The sequence below is a fragment of the Varanus komodoensis genome, unplaced genomic scaffold (genome assembly GCF_004798865.1).
Source record: "Varanus komodoensis strain SLA01 unplaced genomic scaffold, ASM479886v1 scaffold61, whole genome shotgun sequence".
Lineage (NCBI taxonomy): Eukaryota > Metazoa > Chordata > Lepidosauria > Squamata > Varanidae > Varanus > Varanus komodoensis.
In genome coordinates this window covers 536,134-549,078 of record NW_025336236.1, presented here as the reverse complement: position 1 = coordinate 549,078, position 12,945 = coordinate 536,134, and positions in this window count along the sequence as shown.

Genomic DNA, 12,945 nt, shown 5'->3' with positions numbered 1-12,945 from the left:
TCATTACAGCTGGGGAATTTTCAAAGGAAAGGAGGAAGAAAATATTTTTAAAGGATTACGGTTGGTGCCAGCTGGCAATAGAACATGACATCCATCAAAAATTGCCTTACATTAGCAGATTTTTTTATTGGACAATTAGCAAAAAGACATATGGCTTTATTAATATTCTTTTCAGCTTCAGGCTTCAAGGCTAAAAGCATGACTCACATAAGCCATAGTTGTTCTCATATAATCTGTATCTCTTTTCCTGATATATAATCTTTCATCGTCAGGTCAGAAACTGACAAGCTGCAAACGCTGATACTTTCTTGGTAAATTGCCTCAGCTGATATCACAGGTTGAAATTTAAATGCATGTTTCAAATTCTTTGAGCATTGTATTTGGGATGAGGGAGGCAAGGAATGCCATATCAGAGGAATATACTAATGTGTGACATTGTACCAGTGAAACAAGCCAAACCAGAGCACTGCAGCACGTGATCATATTAGCTGGAATGTGCAGCAGTTTTCCCTGATCATGTCAGGAGATGTAAGGTTCTAATATAACATACGCTTCTAGCAATGGTCTTTGAGGCTTCTTTGGGTTTGCACAGGTGCTAGAGCAGTCCCTTACCCCAGTGACAAGAAAGATAAATGAACTTGTGAAGCCATTCACTTCACAAATGTAACTATGTTTTGTAAAGTCCCTGACCCCATGTTTTTAGCATTTAATGTCCCATATGCGCTTCTCAGTGAACTCTCTTTAAATGGAAGAAGTAAAATAGAAATATATAAAAGAATAGAAAAATAACATAATTACAAAGGGACACAGTACATTAGTGTAATTAAGCAGTTCTAGTTTATAAGAGCTTGCCCAAAAGCTTCTAGTCCTTTTATGCTAAAATCACACTTATTAATCTAGAATTCCTTTCTACAGCAATCCACGAGTGGTTGGTGGTCTCAAACAGGTTCTATTTTTTTGTTGCAGATGAAATAAAACACCATGTTGCACGCCTCTGCTTTTTGTATAGACAAGTAAATGTGCTGTGTCAGTTCCTCTGAAAATGCAATATTCCAAAGTTGCTGACACCACAAATCCAAAATAAGTTCAGTAGCATCTTTCTATTTTCTAGCTATCTCTAAATATAATCAGTTCTTTAGGAAGTAAATTCTTATTAATGTCATGAAAGACAGAAAGTAAACTTGGCTTGGAAGTTATCTCTGGCTGATTATTTTTAAAGATGCTTGACACCGTTCACTGTTTCATGGAACTGCCTAGCCCTCTCAGCTGAAGAGCACAATCCTATCCATGTTGAAACAGGAAAAGAGTCCTACAACTCCCAGCATTTCCCAGTCACCCAGAGCTTTTTAAAAAAATGTCTAGACAGGCACTAGATTGCACCCTTAGAGAATTTACTGCTAGGTCCTCCAAATGTTTACATACATTGATATGTAGAAAACTATTCAGCTGAAATCCCCTGGGCATATCTAAGAAACTATCTAACATACCAATAAGAGTGTGTGCGTGGGTGTGTGCATAAAAATATTTAGTACATTTCTATAATGTTGATGGTCTTGGTTGGCTCGCAATAATTGAAATTGAAAATACAGCACAATAAAAATAATGTATAACCTTTAAAAGTTTTAAACTGCAGTTAAAACCAAAGTAAAAAACTGGCAATGGTATGAGGAGCTAGAAACACTATATCAGAATGAAAAATTGAAACACAAAGACATTGGAAAATAAGCGTGCAGAAGGAATTGCAGAGGCAATGTTTTCTTCTCCATTCTCTGGCACTGCATGCTGGAGCAGGTGTGGGATATCTCATTTCCTGGCCTCTCCAAAATCTTTTCCTCCCCTGAAAAACTCCCATTTCTTCCACTCTGAGGTTGCTTTCATACCCTCAGAGAACAGACAGCACCATCTCTGCCACACTGGCTTGCAAAGCGTAAATGGTAGGGAAATTGGAGAGCTATGAGTTAGCAACCTCAGACCTGGGAGCCTACACTGCTTTATGCCTCCATCCCAAGTGCTATTTGGGACCATAAAATTGTCCCAAAACCTTCAAAGATTTTCTCCCAGGGCAGAAAAGACCACAGTGCAGGCAAATACACATAAGCCGTTTCCTGCCTCCTGCTATATATTTTCCTGATTTGTTTAAAGGTAATATAAACCAGACTCAAACAATGCAAAACAGACAACATGGAAGAGTCCAGCTGGTAGGGATACCCATTCACAACCCAGGCTTGTGTAGCTGCTCACTCAAGTGAAGCATAGCACGGGAGTGTTCCTTCAGCCCTGATTCCCCTCTGTGCAGCTGTTTCATCTTTATTTGCCTACAAAGCATAATTCAACAGCACACAGCAGTTATTCAAAATGACACAGGGTACAGATAAGAAAATGAAAACAACAGCAAGAAATGAGCAATAGGTAATTTTATAGATTTCCCATAGCTAGATCCTCTAATTATTTTGATGATGCAAATTATTGATAAGAACTTTGTGGGCCCCAGGAGGAATAATTTTTGTAGAACCATGGTTCCTTTTTTTGTATTTCCCTGCTCACACAAATAACCCATTGAGCTAATCATATTTTCATTTCCCTCATCCTCCAACTCAGAACCTGCCTTTGCTTGTTGAAGAAAAAGAACTGCATTTAGGTTCATCAAGTAATTCAGTTTAATAAAGCATGCACACCAGCAATTGCAGAAAAACTGAAACTGTCAGAGTGCCTCCTGAAAACAAGAAATGTCACTGTCCACAAAGAAAAGTTCTTTGGTTATATCGTATTCTTGGTTAAACAGAGAGAAATAGAAACCTATCCAATTATTTTGTGTGTAAATTGCAGCAGTCACAGTTGCACCAATTAACAAACACTTATCTACTTGCTTTGATGTACATTTACAACAGGGACAAATTCCATCTTATGTCAAAACAAAGTGTAAGGTATAACAGACTCAGACCAAATTGTGGTTTAACGCAAATGTGTGTGATTACTACATTCTGTGGCTTCTTAAGTATGTTTTTTTTACACATACACATGGGTTACTTTCCCACCAGACCTAGCTGACCAGTGAAATATAGGTTGCAATCCAATACACACTTATCAGGGAGTAAGTCCCATGGAACCCAGTGTAATGTATATCTGAGTAGAATTGCACTGCAAGAAACATCTAGCTTCTAAGTGAACAGTGGAGTCTGTTGCAGTACAGTGAGGTACCACTGGTAGCTTAACTGGGAAACTCTATTGATAACATTCTTGCCTTATTGAGATTTTTCTGTAGGGGCTCAACTCAAGAACTATCAAGAGCCTTTTTTCCTTCTATTCAAGAGACTTAAGTGCATTTAATTAATTAAAAAACAGTTTTTTTGACTGGGAAACGTGCAAATTCCATTGTGACATTTTGAGAAATGTTGAATTGCCCAGGTGCCAGGTCTGTGTGAGTCCATTCAGAATCAGATGTGAAACTTAAATCTGGAAACACATTAGAAAAATCACACTGATAAAATAACCTCTTACCAGACCTGGAATCCTAGGTACACAGATTCATCCACTGGCAACAGTTGTCCACATGATCTCGCCATTGCTTTGGCCTACCTTTGTTAACCCTTGAATGTTCTTCTGGTGCTTAAAGCTGAGTTACCTTGTTTCATTTACTGTTTTCCCTATTTTTGTTAGTTACTAAGAATCTAGTGGTTTATTCTGTAGCAAGGTCATACCTAAATTGTTTCTCTGTATTGGCTCTTCAGGCTCTCAGACCGCTTGTGCCCACCTCCTCCTTTGAAGGTCTAGCAGCTTTCTGCAGGAGAAGGGCTATACTTGCAGCTGGGTTTCAGATTTCATTTGTTCCCGTGATGGGAACTACTCTTGTTGCTTGCCCTGCATTAGGCTTGCATTCTCACTGTTTTATCTATTTTTAATGCAGCAAGAAGAGGAGCACTCAGGTCTAGTCCACCATCTTCTATCAGTGATGTTACAACCATAATGAAATCTATTTAAAAATACAACTCCATACTTAGCCTTGTGTCACATTTATTCGTTCATCATTTCTGCACAACGAAAACAAAAATCTATAAGCATTCCTGATGAAATGATCTAATATGGATTAAATTATAAAGTGAAAGCCTCACTGTGCCTAGAAATGGTTTTAAAATCCCAGGTGTTCTTTTCCCAAACCTAGTTTGGCATTTCTGTCACAGAAATCTGCTTGAATATTCCTATCACTGTGCTGGTTTTATGTATCACTGTCCACTAGAGAGCAGGCTGAGATCAACAATACTTCTTTATTTTCATCCTAAACCATGTTTGAACCCAGGTGTCTGTAAAAATGGCCACTGAATCAGAGCACCGTACTCTCCAGCTTCCATTGTTAGTGTCTAAATTGCCATCAAAGTTGATGGATATAGCTTGTGAAGCTTAGTGACCTATGGTAGTGATAATAAAGTATTCTGGAACCTAGATAACATTTTACTCTGTCACTATAGGTTTCTTGCTCTAGTGACATCAACTAATTTGTACTGCTTTACAGGGAATTTCTATATCCCACTCTTTAGCTAGGGTCTCCATTCCCTTACATTGCTCTTACTCCTTTCTGTCAGGCTAAATTTCTTTCAAAGTGAAATATTGCTTGATATTGATTCCAGTGCATTAGATAATTTCAAGGTCTCATACTGTTGTTCAGCTAAAACAACATTTAAGATTGTGAAGAAGCCTTCTAAAGGCTCTAAGACTTAGTCATGAAAAACAAGTCCACTGAAAAGGTTCTTAAAATCCAGCTCAAACTCATTCTATCAAAGAATATTCTCTTGTTATGACCATTGTGCCATCTTTCAGGGACATAAAGCTACTAATCCAGTACATCATCGAAACAAGCTTAATCTCATGAACAGTGTTATGGAGGGCAATGCTAATTATTAATGTTAATTAAAATATGGGTAAAGGCAACAGATCCCAGTAAGGATGGCAGCTGGCCATAGGAAAGATATTCCAAAAATGTTATTAACCACAGACTGGAAAGGAAATTATTTAAAAATAGAATATGCACTATCTAATTTCCTACAGATTAGCGAACAATGATTTAAAAAATCAAAACAGTATGAGGTAGAGAGGCAATAAAGAATCACCTTTTCCATAGATTTTGGGTAAGCCCTGATATTATTATTTCAGGGCTTTCTTATTGGAAAATTAGTCTGTAAAAGATAAAAAAGTCTGGGTATGAAATTCTTTCCAAATTCTGTCATTTGGGAAATTGAATTGCATGACTGATATTATTCTCTCCCTGCAACTGCATACTATTGAGTAGGCCCACCCAGCAAGCAGGGTATGGATGGTACTAACAAAATAGATGCAGAGAGCTGCGAGGCTCAGGCATGGCACCTCATGCCACTAGGCAGCTGTGCAGAAGAGAAGGAAGCCCTCTCTGTTGTCTCCATGGTCATGAAGAGCATGTGTGGGAGACAATGCCTGGGAAAGGTAGGTAGGACTGAGGGTGTTTGAAACATGAGTTGTCATTCTGTCCAACCAGGTTGCCACCTACCATATAGGAGGCAGAGGCAGCAGCTGAGCTTGGCCACTATCTGGTGGCTTGTTGCCTGGCCACATGGGCCCCTCCTCCTTCCTCTTTATCAAATTTGGCCTGGCCATCACTCAAGTACCCAAGACTCTGAGGCTAATCACTCCACTCATACTATCCCTGGTGTAGGAGACGTTGCCAGTTGCTGGCTGCCACAATACACAATCCTGTTTAGCAAGGTCAATGGCAGTACTCAACTTGAGGAGCACAATTGCCTCACATACTGCTCAGTGAGAGACCTTCCTTAGAGAGGTTTCCTAGATCTGCGTGAGAGAGTGGAGGGATCTGCTAAGCTGAGGAAAAGTGCTTCTGAAAATTTGGGAGCTAAAGAGGGAAAGAGGAAAGAGGGAGTTACACCTTGAATATGAATTACCTATTGGTGCTTTATAATGAGCTGTGTATGAGTGAGGAAGGTGCATGGGCAGACCAGTTCAAGATCTACTCAGACGTAAGTTCTGCTGAGTTCAGTGGGTCGTATTCTCAAAGAGAGTGCATGCCTTACAAGCCAAGCATTAGGAGGTAGGCTTGTGTATATCGATGAGTTTTATCATCCTGGAGAGGGGAAGATGCCATTCGAGTTTTATCTCAGACAGCAAAAAGTCTTCAGCTAGTACTGTCGGCTAGAATTTCTCCCTCCCCTCCTTTTGGAGAGTTGCCAGAGGAGATGTGGTGTGTACGTATGAAGAATTTGTGTACTTTTGTTATTTACTTTGTATAGGCTAGTTTTCTATGCAGAATACGAGTGCGCTATCCATGCTCAATGTCACTTGTTTTCCTTAACTGTTTAAAGCTGTTTCCCTTCAGAAGGCTAAAGGCTGCCTTCTATAATTGGGACTTTGTGTGTGTGCATCTGCTTTAAAGATTGTTCTACTTGGAGAAAAAGCATTTTACACATGCACAGAGACTGAGCCTGAGGTACACTGCCAGAATTTTTCAGAACGAAAAATTGGCAAACTGTTCTTCCAGTTCTAGCATGTGCAAAGACTGCTCCTGTTTCCTGCCAGTCTTGGTGATCAATCTTGCAAATGAGCAGGGGGGAATAGTGCCAACAAGGAATGTAATGCTACAGAAACCTATATGAAATTAAAAATGGCTTAGAACTCTGTGGCACCTTAAAACAAGGATGGGTTGTTTTATATGATTTCTTGCTTCATCAAATACACAAACTGAACAAGTGTCTACTATTTGCTATGCCTGTATGTCTACGATATAACATCCAATACAATACTGAGAATTTGTATAATACAATTCAGGCGACCAGAGTTCTTCATGTTCAGTATTTTAGTAAATCTTCTAAATCTTGCTCAGTAGGCAAGTATCCACACATACTGTATAATTCACTTGATACTCCTAGGTGGGACAACATGGATAGCCCAACTTATTTCAGCTGTAGTCTAGGATGCTGCCTTTACAAACTAGGTTGTAATTATAATTGTGTTATTTACAAACTGTTGAACTTAGATGAGAAAAAGGAAAAGGAGAAAGACATTTTACAAATGTAGTCTCTTGTTTGGTTTTGGAATGAATGGTACAATATAATGTCAACACATATGTTCCATGTGCTTACAATAATAAGAAACAAAGGGAGTATCTCATGACTTTTGTTATTTCCTTTGCTTTGCTCTGCTGTGATGTAAGGACTTAATTATTACTCTTTTCTATAAAAGAATAACAAACCAGTAAATATTATAGCTCAGGAAAAGCAACCTTTTAAAGCATTGATGCATTCTGCTTGTGTGTACAAAATATTTAGCTTCAGTAGAGAAAGACGTGCTTCTTCAGAGACAGCTGCCTCTCAAGTACATTCAGCAGGTAGACAGCACAGTTTTTATTGTGGCAATAGGGAACATTCCAGTTAGACTCCCAGTAAATAAGTAATGTAACATTTCAGCGGTCTCCGTTTCGCAAAAAAAGTTAATATTTTATACTGCTACTTTGATTGCTTTGTTTTCTCATGTAGTTGAAACAGTCTTCAGAAACAAGGGCAATGTCTAGTGATATCCAGGAATTCTTCAGACTGTTGCTTTTGTTCATTCCTGATATTCTGAAAGATTAAGAACAAAGCATGTTCATATTGTAGCTCGCACTTCCACAGCTTCATAGATTAACCTACTTGCTTCATGGACTCATATAACCAGTTTTAAGTGTAATCAACATGGCAAATCCGTCATGAGCAGGTCCCTCTCCCTTTCCTTCTCCAACAGACTCAAAGGAAATTTTAGGAGCACTGTTCTTTTATGAAAACTTAATGGAACAGTCATAGAACAGTATATGATACACCTTGAGATATGGGAGAAGCATTTACCCAGGTAAGAGTTGAACGCAAACAAAAACCTCCCTCCTTCCCACCCTTTCCAAGAAGATTCTGGCTCCATACTCAGGGTGGCTTCCGCTGCTTGAGGTCTAGACAGCAAGAATACTGGACACCTCATGATTGCTCTGCTCACTTTACCTGTTGTCTTCTGACTGGGGCAAGGAACAACTTCTCCATTGCCTCCTTCTCCAGCTGGAAATCCCCCCCCCCACCAAAAAAAGCAGGCTGGTTCTCACACTCCGCTTGAGGATCTTCACCATGCTACCTTGAAATTGCCAAGTCCTCTGCCACCCTTTGCCTTCCTCCTCTTCAGAGTTGGTTGAATGTGTCTGAGCAGGCTGCAATGTGTGAGAACTGGGCTCCTTCTCCACATGCTACCATGGAGCTATATTGTGTAAGAGGGCTGCTTTTTTAAAGGGTACCCTAATTTGCCTGCTTGATCCTATTGCTCCCTTTGGGCTAATACATATGTTGAGGCATGGAAGTAGATTCCTTCCACAGCTTGTCTAAAATCAACACCCTCTTCTTAGTGAAGTGGTCCTTTCTTTGCAACGGATATTCATGTCTTCCTGCCTTTGGTGAACTAAAGAATCCATGTTTTTCTTGTGAATTAAAGATGAATGGTTTTTTCTCTGCCAATGATGCATTACAGAATGGACAGTCTTTAATATAAAAGTATTAAATGGGAGCATTTTTCTGAAAGATGATCTGCATTTGCACAGTATTGTTGACTAATTCTTCTAGTTTATTCTTGAACAACTAGAGGTCATTCAACAAACTCAAAGTTCCAACTCTTCATCTATTTTGTCCTCTGGTTGCAGCTGTAACTCAGCTTAAACCCCTGTGATGTATGCTATCTTCCTATCTCAGTGATGCCAAGAGATGTTATTTATTGATCTTGTTTGTATAACTCTTCCTCTGAAGACCTTAACACACTTTAACTTTTATCTTCTCACATCTCTTTGCATTTGATACTGACTTGCCCAAGGCCACCCAATGTGCTTCTTGGCTGAACAGGGATTTATAACTAAGCCAACATACTAGCTGGGAAGAACAGCTCTGTCCTCTAGAGGTGGGAAGAATCTGACCAGGACAGCTGAGAGCTTTTCTATAAGAGGTATCTATTGTGCAGTGGTGATTCCTTACTTGCAGCTGTTTATCGGATGACCTCATGAACTTCAGTTTCATTTCTGCTTTAAAAAATCATCTTCCTGGCTTTTTAGAGTGAGGAAAATGGGATATTATGTCTGATAGTGAAAGAAAAGGTATTTTCCTCCTTGTTTATTTGCACTGTTATTCTACATTAGTGTCACCTAGAGTTTATGCAACATAAAAGCAGGAAAAGAGAACTTTCTATCGAATGTGAATCTCAATTTCTTGAAAAAACAATTAATAATCTTGTGTATAAAAGTTCCTAGAGAAGAGAATGGGAGAGTTCCAGCTTTCTGCTGAGGGCAAAGATTCAGTCACTAATAGGCACATTATACTCAGTTTTTTCTTTCCTGATTGTTGATGATCACTTTATTAAGCTGGACAAATATATGATGTGGGATGGCCTATGATCTCTTGGTACCTATACTAAAACTTTTATAATGAGATTCCCTAAGCTCTTCAGGTTTTCTGATTGTTTGCCTTTCCTGTTCGCCCCTGTTGTTACTAATGGTAGTAAAAAATGATACAAAGACCAGAGATAATTAGTAACCAATATGATGAAGTAATGGGAGACCTGGACTTAGACTGGGGTGGGGGACCTGGAATCAAATATTATCTGCTATAATCCTGTGCTAGTCTCAGTCCAACCTAAACAAGGATAAAATGGACAAGCCCCACTTTGAACTGTTCAGAGAAAGATGGAAAATGTATGTGAAAGATAAATGCTATGGGACATTCAGTGAATAGACTTGATACTCTCCCTGAGGTTTTGTGCTGAGGGGAAAAATCAGCCAGGAATAAGCACATTGAATTCTTTATTTTGTTGCTGTGAGGGATTTCTCTTTTTTACCTACAGATATAATGCACAATGCACAAAGGTACTTTTTACAAGAATATATTCAGACTAGGATCCTCAGGTGAAGTGTACCATATGACCAGTGACCCCTGTAGTCCCTCCACAAATACCTTTAATATTAATGGGCTTTCTTCCAATTGTGTGTCTACCTAACAATAATTCTTTGTAGATCACATTAATCAAGCGTTCTTTAGAAGATCTCATGTGAACCCAGACCAAAAGTAAAACTGTGGCATTCCACTGTATTTCCCTTGCTTACTAACCTAGTTATTTTATCAATGGAAGTTAAGTTCAGCATGCTTTCTTCTTAATAAATTAATGTTAGCCATTAGTCATTCTGACACACAGGCTCCCCTGCCTCTCCCATTACTTGTTCCTGTCAATATTGTCAGCTGTTGTATCACTGTTTAATTTTGTAGGAAGCATGGTTTGAATATATTTGTTGGTTTGGCTTTCTTTGCATCAGGTGGCAGTGTATTTCCTTCTGGGTTTAGGAGCAGAGTCTTCCAGCATATATAATATACAGCTAATAAGAACAACTGCTCTTTTATTTTGTGATAAACATTACATATGATTTCTTATGCTTTGATATGATATTATTCTATGATATAGAACATTTGTTCTCCCTTTTATAAGAATAATAATTATGAACTGATCTATACTAGCACTAAATTAATATCCATGGAGGCTCATTCAGTTTGGCTAGAGGTACCAATAATTTCATTGCATATGTTTGAAAGACATGGTATTAATGCTTTTACAAATACAACTTTTTAAATTCTCTTTCTTCTGACTGTGCCATATATGCTACACCAACATACAGAATGTTGGTGCAACTATTGCTTGTGAGTTAATTAGCTATACAAATTTGTAGTCATAATGAAGTTCCTAGATTTTGTATCCCAACCATAAATAGGATCCCACATGGTACAAAGGACACCTGAAGGGGAATGTGTAGCAAACCGTTGTTGAACTACTATTATTCCTCATCATTGACTTTACTGATTGTGGATTATAGGAGCTACAGGCCAGAAACATCTGGAGAGCTACACTCCTGATCCAGAAGCTTAGCTGTCATCTTGGGCAGAACTGCCCTGTCCAAGCTCTGACCCACACATGTGAAGCGGCCTAGTATGCCATCACTTGTCAGTCAGTGCCCACTTGTGCATTGTCTACACTGGTAAGCAGACACTAAAAAATAGGGTTGGGTGAATTGATCAACCTTAGATTCTGCTGGGTGGTTCGCCTCCTCCTCCTGTTTTACTTTTAAGTTTCTTCAATCTCCATTCTTCAATCTCCATCCAATCTCCATTAAAGTTATAAAAATTGTATAGATCATGTACATATTTTTGAATGAATAAAACCAATGCTTATTTATTTCCATAACATATGTGGATTTTTGTGCTCAATTTTACAATAGTATGCATTTGGAGATATACCGGCTTCTATCCAGTGGCTGTGCAAGTGGAAGACTTCCTGCTCAGTTTTCCCCTCCCTGTGTGACCGAAAATCTCTCTGAAGGATCTAGAGCACTTTTGAACAGCATTGGGTGTGACATGGCTGCAGTGGGAAGTGGACATCACTTAGAAACAGAGCTCTTCTTGCACAAGGTTACTCTGCTTGAGCCTCCCTCTTTTTCCTCCACCCAATAGTTCAAAGCAGATAATAGTTGGAAATCTATGATAAGCAACTATCAACACAACAAATATATAATACAAAAGAGAAGAACACAGAACAATCAATATCATAACAATGCTTACTCAATAGTGAATGACCTAGTGAATTCAGTAGATTTTTTCTCCTAAAGAAGGGTACATGGGGTTGCAACCCTGGGATGCAATTTTGTGCTCCTTTACCTGATAATAAGCCACAGGAGAATCTAGAGTAAACAAACTTATGCTTGCTCTTAATTCTACAATGCAGATTTACTCATCTAAAATAAATACATAAAACTGCATATTTTATTCTAGTTTTGTAGCATTATTGTTTTTGACATTCACAAATGTGGCTCTTATTTTAAAAAACTCAGCAGACCCTTTACTCTTCTACTTTATAGAGAAAAATGCCCTGAAATATTTCATTATTTCTCAGTTACTTTTTTTTAGAATGAAGGAGAAATCAAATGATGAAAAAGCAGGGGAAAGAAAAGGACAAAGAATTTATTTTGTCCTAACCTGTTCTTCAGAGCTCACACTTCCTTCCAAGATAGCTTTAAATAGCTATGTTATAGTGACATTGTCACATTTCTAATCAGAGATGAACACTCTGCTTTTTTCACTAACCCCCAACAAAGGGTAAGGGCAAACTTCTCCTTCCATGGAGGTTGAGCTGTGCTTAATGGAAGAGAGCAAGTGTACAGTTAATAGTACCTAGAGATTATTTGCCCTTTGAAAATACCATCAAAGGAGCTGCAATGATGCCAGCATTAAGAGATGGGATTTGCTATTCTTCTGCAATAGGTAGAGCCACTGTTTCCTTCAGTTTATTAGACAGATGGCAGTACATGAACTTTAGGCACACCATCTGCAACTCCTTCTTTGGCATCCTACGCTTCTAGAGACAAAGGCACCAGGCATCTTGGTTTCAACCTGCCAAAATCTCTCACTCCCAACCTGGTATCAGGTATCCTCAGTTTACCCTTGCAGTGCCCTCCTTGACATATCCAATTACAGAACTCAAAATTCATCTAAGAGAAGCATTAATGAGGAATTTTAAACGTGGGATACACTGAAGTTAATACTATTGCAAAAACAGTTAATCCTAAAGGCCTTGAAATTTTGATTCTATAAAACATATTTTAGCTATCAAATATCTGAAGAAGCTATGAATACAACAGATTGTATTATGCATGTGGGAAACATACTGGAAAGTGTTATCTATAAGTCTGTGCAGATTTCAGTCTATGCCGCTATTTCAGAGTTGCCTACTACTGAATGACAAATTTCTGGTGCCTGGGTGGTTGGAAGGTGAAAAATCTGTCAGTTAACATGGCAAAGCCCAGATGCTGTTCATAGAAGGCATACAGATATTCCATATACTTACAAGTGTCTGCCACCAAGCAATACAGGCATA